This window comes from Gouania willdenowi, chromosome 16 (assembly GCF_900634775.1).
Source record: "Gouania willdenowi chromosome 16, fGouWil2.1, whole genome shotgun sequence".
Lineage (NCBI taxonomy): Eukaryota > Metazoa > Chordata > Actinopteri > Blenniiformes > Gobiesocidae > Gouania > Gouania willdenowi.
In genome coordinates this window covers 40,004,646-40,010,755 of record NC_041059.1, presented here as the reverse complement: position 1 = coordinate 40,010,755, position 6,110 = coordinate 40,004,646, and the positions used below count along the sequence as shown (strand labels likewise).

Here is a 6,110-nt window from a genome sequence, read left to right as displayed (position 1 = left end):
AATAGCCATTTGCGCGGTGGCCGCTGTTCTAGCATTCATTTTGTTATCAACAGCTAAAGTAGCATTAAGAAGCATGTGAAGGCGGTATTGGAGGGTCTCTATCATAAGGGAATTCTTACCCACGCCTATGTTAGGAAAAAGAGCAAGAACGACTTTTTGGCTAGTTGACCAATGTCTATGTTCGTGAGGGACGTTTGAGCCCCATATTGGATCATGAGGGGTGAAGGTTATAATCTCACGACGAGAACGACTAGGCATTGTCATATGAACTATGAAAGACCCATCTGTGACTGCTACTGGTACACAAACGGCTGACATATTAATTGGAGGGGAAGGATAAACTTTGTCACCGCACTTCAACCAAACACCGTCTCTAGCAAACATTGGGGCAACCGTACTGACGTTCTGAACGGTAGCACAATGGTCTATGTCTACTGATAGTAGGCCTTTGGTGTTAGTTGGTGGACCAATAAATCGTACGCATAAAGGATAGCAGTGAGTATAATTACCACAGGGGACAGCATTCGTGTTTAGGTGTTTAGCAGCCTGACCTAGGGGTTCGAGGGTCTTTAGCACTGGTAAAACAGGAGGGCACGAGATCATGGACTTATTTTGTAAACAATCTAGCACGTTCTTTGAGTCAGGGGCTGGCAGGGACGCAGACAACAAAGTTGTGGATGTTACAGCATGCGGCAGATGTGAGCAAACATAGCAACTATCATTAGTTACTGTTCGTGCAGATAGTTCTACCATACGGTACCAAGAATTAGCGCGCAGACGATGATGGACGTGATTATTATGCTCAGACAGTAATGCGAGTAACGAGTCAGGTTCTTCAGTTGACATAGGTTTTGCATTAATAACTTGTATATTCTGTCTAGCCTCAGGAGACAACACTATGTCCATACGTGGTTTAACTACAACGGGAGTGGCCGGAGGTGTAATACAAATATTCACCCAAAAGGTGGGATCCGTTCCTTGTACATCAGGGCAGAATCCCATAACTAAACAAGAAGGAGGTACCGCGGTGGTGTTAACGGTTAGGAGTAGGATGTTTTGTTTTTGGACAATTGTTTTTCGCAATGACAGATATGCCGCTGTAACGGTACGTGTAGATGGTGTGAGGGGCCAGGTAATAGGGGTGTAGCTTGTATGGAGGGGTACGTCAGACCAACCATGAGCAGACCATGTTTGGTCTGCTCTCCGGACTTGCATGTACCAATCATAATTTGCATAGTCCTTACCATGTTTCCATGGTTTGTAGCCTTTATTAGCCAGGGCCTCTAGTGGAATTGTAACGTCACTTAAAATGTCCGGTATTTGTGGTATGCACATATTGAGGCTAAGGCCCTTGGGGCATCTACCTGTATAATCATACCAAGGTGAGCTTAGAGTCCCTGCTAGCACTTCCTGGGATCCCACGAGGAGGAGGAGGAACAACAGATCCATCTCTGTGTTTTACTAGGGTGTAACACCTGCTGTGGTGGGTTTCAGTACCTTTTTCCCGTGTGACTGGTGTATCCACGTTTGCCTTTCAGCTATCTTAAATGCAGTTGGTGTAGTTAGCAGAACTGTGTAAGGACCGTCCCACCGTGGAGTACACCAGTGTTTTCTCTTAATCACCTTGATGAGGACCCAATCACCAGGACGCAGGGGATCTGAAACAGGTAAAGAGAGACTAGGCAGTGTATTAGCTTTAACAATTTCAGCATCTGTGAATAATTTAACCATCCATTTTGTTATTGGATCCAACTCTCCCTCCTGATCCTGCACCCACTTAGAACTGGTGAGGGGTAGGTGAAAAGGTCGTCCTGTGACAACCTCAAAGGGGGTCAAACCCTGTGTGTTTGGTGTTATGCGCATATACATTTCTACCAGGTGAACACACTCTGGCCAGGGCCTGTTTGTTTGTTCTACAGCCTTTTTTAATCTGTTTTTAATGGTACCATTGTTGCGTTCTACCAATCCAGCACTGGCTGGGTGGTAGGAGCAGTGATGTTTTAATTCAATGCCCATGGCTTCTGTCAGCAGGAGTATTACTCTGTTAACAAAATGGGGTCCATTGTCGCTCCAAATCTGTCGTGGGATGCCATGTTGAGGTATTATACGTGTCAAAAGGGCCTTTGCCACTGTCATTGCATCATTTGTTTTAGCGGGCACTATGGTGACCCATTTTGAGAATGAGTCCACCAGAACCAAACAATACGTATACCTCTGAATAGTGTGCAGTGTTATGAAATCCATCATAATGACCTCAAAAGGATATGTACCAGCTGGTACCAGTACCAGTTCTTCTTGCTTCTCTCGACGAGGTCAGTCGCATTCTCTGTTTCTCCCTCCTTTCCGTCTTATCTCTCTCCTAGCTGCTGCTTTGTCAGGTCTTGTGAAACTAACAAGAGCCTCTCTCTGCAACTCATCCAAAACCGGAATAATGGAACTAATTAGTTGGTCTCTCAGTGCTATCGATCAGATTTTTTCGACGCAAAGAACCAGGGGTGGTGACCCCGCATGTCCAAGCGGGACGTTTGCGGCTGGATACACACTTGACCCTTGGAACAAGTGGCGAGTTGTGTGTCTGTCCATCCTTTCCGTGGAAGACGTGGAGGACATCTACATGATTGGAATAATGATAGTAGGCATGCTGCTGATCGGAACTGGTGGCTTCCTAATCTATCGAAAAGTCCGTACTACGCTGGCGACTGTTTTGGAAAAGCTGCCAGTGATTTCTGAAGGATGTAGCAGGGCTCTGAACACTCAGACTCATGTGTTGATCGATATCAAAAGCAAGCAGGAGCTGCTTTTGGATCGTCTACGCGTTATGGATAACAACTGGGAGAAGTTCGAGACCCGGCTTGGAAGTGGAAACTAGGCCATTCATTGGATTACAGCAGAGAGACCCAGGACAGAAGGCTATTGGAAATTAACATAGCCTGTATCAAATCACATTGCTTATCTCCCTTTCGGCTCCCCAGCTGCCAAGGCTAAAGCCAAGGTTGTCTCAACTCTTATCACCAGGAAGTTTCTGCAGACGGCGGCTCTTACCCCCCACTCCCTCCCCCCGCTCCTTCCCTACATTCCTCCTGGAACTGTTGATGCTGAACTTTTCCACACGTCATCTGGTCATCAGTAACGCAGCTACAGGTCTTCAACTTCAAATGCCTCGTCGGCCATCTTTCCCCACCTCCCCATCCACAGCTGCATGGAGGCGTGGTTGCAGCGCCGACTGGCAGCACGCCCATGTCCCCAAACGGCTGGACTCCTGTTGTTCTTCCCACCTGACCCCCTCCCCCAGCCAACCTCCCACCCAACCCTTCCTACATGCCTTGTCTCGAGTTGTTTGACTGTGTCATGCTTACATTTATGTTTGCAGAGGCGGTTTTTTTCCTGGTTTCACACTGTTTTCTCTGTTTAAGGAAATCAGTTTCAAACTGGCAGTTTTTTTTCCCCTCACCCCTCCTCTCCGCCTGTTATTGATCCCTTTTTTCACCTAAATATGTGGGCGCCGCAAATGGCTGCTCCGGTGTGTTGATGTGTCTCCTCTCACTGCAACTACCTAGTCAAATTCCTCGTATTGTTCTAAACTGTACCTGGTCAATAAAGCTGATTCTGATTCTGATTCTGATTCTGGTGTTTTACCCCGAGGGGGCCTAACATTACCCTGAGGGTTATGACGGCAACAGATGATACACTGACGACAAAAGTTTTTAAAATGGGTTTGGAGTCCTAGTGGTATATGAAATGACTGTTTGACTATGTCTACCATCCCTCCTGTTGAGACATGGGCCAACCCATGGCTCATTCTAGCAACGACGTCAAACAAACATCTAGGCAAACACGGCTTGTCATTTAACATAAATACTCCAGAGTCATTTTTAACAGCACCTTCAGTAACCCATTTTGTTTTTTCACTTTCAGGAGCATTAGCATGCATATCAATCAGGACTTCATCCGGCAAGCCAAGTGGTACAACATCAACAGGCAACAACTGAACAGTAAGTGCTTCAGTAAAAGCAGCTTTTTTAGCTTCAACATCAGCTTTCGCATTACCCAGAGAAACAGCATCAGTGGCGCCAGTATGTGCCTTGCATTTACATATCGCTAATGATGTAGGTAAGAGGACTGAAGCAAGAAGGTCTTTTAACAGGGAGGCATGTTGCACAGGCCTACCACTAGATGTCTTCATACCTCTCCTAGCCCACTGAGCAGCAAACACATGAACTGTGGAGAAAGCATACTGGCTATCAGTGTAAATTGTGACTTTCTTGCCTTTGAAAAGTCTACAGGCCTCTGTTAAGGCCACAATTTCAGCTGCCTGTGCAGACTGATTTCCAGCCAATTTGCCTGATTTCAACACAGTGTCGCATGTAACTACTGCATAACCAGTATGATTTGTTCCATCAGGTGCTTTGGAGGAGGAGCCATCTACAAACACTACATCTCCGTCTTCCAATGGAATGTCTGTCAAATCTGGACGTGGTTTGCATGTCACTGACACTAACTGTCCACAGTCATGCGGTGTCCCATCGTCAGCTGTTGGTATCAATGTAGCTGGGTTAAAAGCAGCACAGCGCTTTAGAGTGAGGTTGGCTGGTGTCAACAAGGTATTAGTAAGGTGTAAAAACCTGGCAGGAGATAAGAATGACATTTTTGTTTGTGTCAACAGGATGTCAACTGCATGGCTGACTAACAGTGTCAAAGGATGGAACAACACTACTTCAGCAGACGCGTGCACAGCCATGGCTGCGGCGCAAACCGCCTGAACGCAATGGGGAAGCGCCTTAGCCACATCATCTAATCGTTTAGAGTAATAGGCTATTGGTCGTTGCTTCTCACCATATTGCTGTAGTAGTACTGATGTCATGTAACCGTCCTTACAGTCAACAGACTGTGTAAATGGCTTGTTGTAATCTGGCAGCGCCATCACCCCTGTTCCTGTTATGATTTGTTTCACTTTTGTAAATGCTTCTTCCGCTTCAGGTGTCCACTGCAAAGGTGCGCTTAAAGTTTGATGTGTGTCTAACATTAGATTCTGTAATGGGGCAGTTATGATGGCATAATCAACGATCCACGACCTGCAATAATTTGCTAGGCCTAAAAAGGCCATCATTTGTCTGACGGTAAGCGGTTTTGGTGCCATTTGTACTGCTTCCCTACGTGATGTAGTAAGTTCTTTCCCTTCAGCTGAAATGTTATGTCCAAGGAATGTTACTTTTTCCTGTGTAAATTGGAGTTTTTCCAATGAGGCCTTATTTCCTGTTTTTGCCAAATGTGTGAACAGCCTGATTGCCTCTGTTTCATTTTCCGCTTTGGTGGGACTTGCCAATAAAATGTCATCAACATAAACAATTATCTGTGTGGTCTCTGGCCACGTGTGGTGGCTGATGCATCTGTTAATCTCCGCTGAAAAAATCGTAGGGCTGTCACAAAACCCTTGTGGAAGGCGAGTGTAAGAGTATTTTTTGTTCTCAAATGTGAATCCAAACCACCCCTGCGCTGTACTATGAAGAGGGATGGAGAAAAATGCATTACTTAAATCAATTACAGTGAACCATTTTTGATGGGGTTGTAATTCATTTAACAATGTGTGTGGGTCTGGTACATTTGGAGCTCGTGATTTAACAGCCTGATTTACTGCTCTTAAATCATGCACCATTCTCCAGCCACCCTGTGGCTTTTTTACAGGGAAGATGGGGGTGTTGCATTCAGCTGCGTCATGTTCCTGTAACACGCCTGCAGTCAGTAAATCATTAATAACAGGCTTTATTCCTTCTTTTGCATCTGATTTGAGTGGATATTGTCTAATTCGAGGCCTGTGGGATGTGGCTGGATCTATGGTTACAGATGTTGCGGTTGTCATAAGTCCAACATCTGTTTTTGATGTAGCCCACAGACATGATGGTACTGAAGGAAAGTCATCTGAAGTCAGAGTGCACACAGACAGTCATGCATCCAAATGCACAGCAGGGGGCGCCAAAGTACACCAGTTCAACATTTGTTTTTTCACAAAGCCACAAAAGGAGCCTTTGTATGTGAATACATTGTTTCTCTCTTTCCTCCAAAGGTCACTCTTGACAGGAAGTGCAGCCAACAGATCATTTGCATCTTTCCAC

The 6,110-nt window shown here is 45.6% G+C and overlaps 1 long non-coding RNA gene across 2 annotated transcripts; it reads left to right on the top strand.

Annotated features, from left to right (window-relative positions):
• Window positions 1-1,555: 1,555 nt before the first annotated feature.
• LOC114478177 (uncharacterized) lies at window positions 1,556-4,772 on the top strand. Of its 2 annotated transcripts, XR_003675819.1 has the most exons (4): window positions 1,556-1,667; window positions 3,916-3,992; window positions 4,402-4,582; window positions 4,664-4,772. It is a non-coding gene; the product is annotated as an uncharacterized LOC114478177 (long non-coding RNA). The 2 variants fall into 2 exon arrangements; XR_003675818.1 differs by lacking the exon at window positions 4,664-4,772 and having other exon boundaries at window positions 4,402-4,651.
• The last annotated feature ends 1,338 nt before the right edge of the window (window positions 4,773-6,110 follow it).